The 1,556-nt window shown below is 39.3% G+C and overlaps 1 long non-coding RNA gene across 1 annotated transcript in view; it reads right to left on the bottom strand.

Annotated features, from left to right (window-relative positions):
- Window positions 1–831: 831 nt before the first annotated feature.
- Window positions 832–1,556, bottom strand: part of LOC106807372 — a 2,059-nt gene continuing 1,334 nt past the window's right edge. Inside the window, exon 3 of the long non-coding RNA XR_001393658.1 lies at window positions 832–1,308. This is a non-coding gene — a long non-coding RNA (uncharacterized LOC106807372). The remainder of the gene's footprint in view (window positions 1,309–1,556) is intronic.

Raw genomic sequence — 1,556 nt, 5'->3', positions numbered from 1 at the left:
GTGACTCTCCTGTCTCGATAACCCCCGTGTCTTGGTGACCCCTGTGTCTCGGTAACCCCATATCTCAATGATCCCGTGTGTCTCAGGGCCCTACCTGGGGGATTACCTGCAGCTAACATCTGCCACGGGGCGCGTCGGCGGGTGGCGGATAGCCGAACGATATATAGATATATCTCCTTGTATTTTTTTTCTACTATCCTTTTCGTAAATACATTCTAGGTATTCTGTTTTTGAAAATATCTTCTAATCTATGACAATTTTAGACTGGTTACATAGTTGTCTATATTGACCATGTTTAAACCTCCTTATCGTACATCTTTACTGATATAGACTTTTTAATATTTGGATTCGTTTTAATCCAAATGAATTGGAGAAACATGGTGTAATTTTTTTTTTAAGTTTTAAGTCTGGGATTTAGAAACGACATCAGTAGGTGACTATAATTTAGGGGCGAACAACGAATTTAATAAATGTTGTCCCGAGTGGGGCTAAGTTACGATAGAGCCATATACTTTTAGAATGTTTTTTATGTTTTGTATCCTAGGAAGTAGATTGCGTTCTGTAATAGAAAATGTATCTAATACCGAGAAATCTGCTCCTAATGCAGTGAAAGAGTTTAATCACGTGAAAGTAACATGTCTAACGACACATAAGCACAAGGCGTAGGTGAATGTGATATACACTATATATATAGAGAGATTGGCTTCCTGGCATGTATATTTTTCATGATCTTTGTGATGTGGGATTTGAGTGTTAGTTATTTTGAATGTTTCCATTTTGTACTTTTTTCTATTAGCCACCCAAAGTTGAAAACAGTTGCAAACAAGCAAATTATGCTTAGAAGAAAGGATTTTTAATTTAATAGAAATATTTCGTGTATTACAGTACATCGAAACTTGACAAAGCATCTTTACAATAGACATGCGAATAAGTACAAATCAGGAATACACTCAATTCATTTACCGAAATACATCTATAGGCCTATAGCTTTCCGATTTATTGAAATGCTCATCAATTCGCGCATTGATGAAAGACATTGCATCGCCGTATTAGGGTTGAATTGGAGGCATCTATCTCCATTACGATTCCATGTATGTACATAGATCTCTATACTACGGTCTATTATCGCGCTCAGCGTTCAGAGACCTTTACACTAACAGCAAGTCGATATCGTCGTGCGCAGCGTTAGCCGTGTTAGCCATGACGTACATCGTAGCCTCCGCGTCCACTGTAGCCACCGAGTCCGTATCCGCCCCTGTATCCACCACTGATTCGACCACGGTATCCTGCGGCTGCCATGCCGATGACCTGCATGCGCGTATAACATATAACTGCAAACTGTGGACAACACAATGTCAAATAATTGACTGAATATATGGAAACATTTTTGATATGGGTATTAAGAAGCATATTTATGTATATCTTGCGTGTGAGCTACAGCAAATGAGAAAATAAAGCAACAGCGAGGGAGATGAATCGAGTAACAACAAGAGAGAGAGAGAGAGAGAGAGAGAGAGAGAGAGAGAGAGAGAGAGAGAGAGAGAGAGAGAGAGAGA

Source organism: Priapulus caudatus, unplaced genomic scaffold (genome assembly GCF_000485595.1).
Source record: "Priapulus caudatus unplaced genomic scaffold, Priapulus_caudatus-5.0.1 Scaffold210, whole genome shotgun sequence".
NCBI classification, from domain to species: domain Eukaryota; kingdom Metazoa; phylum Priapulida; class Priapulimorpha; order Priapulimorphida; family Priapulidae; genus Priapulus; species Priapulus caudatus.
This window is presented reverse-complemented; position numbering and strand designations above follow the sequence as displayed.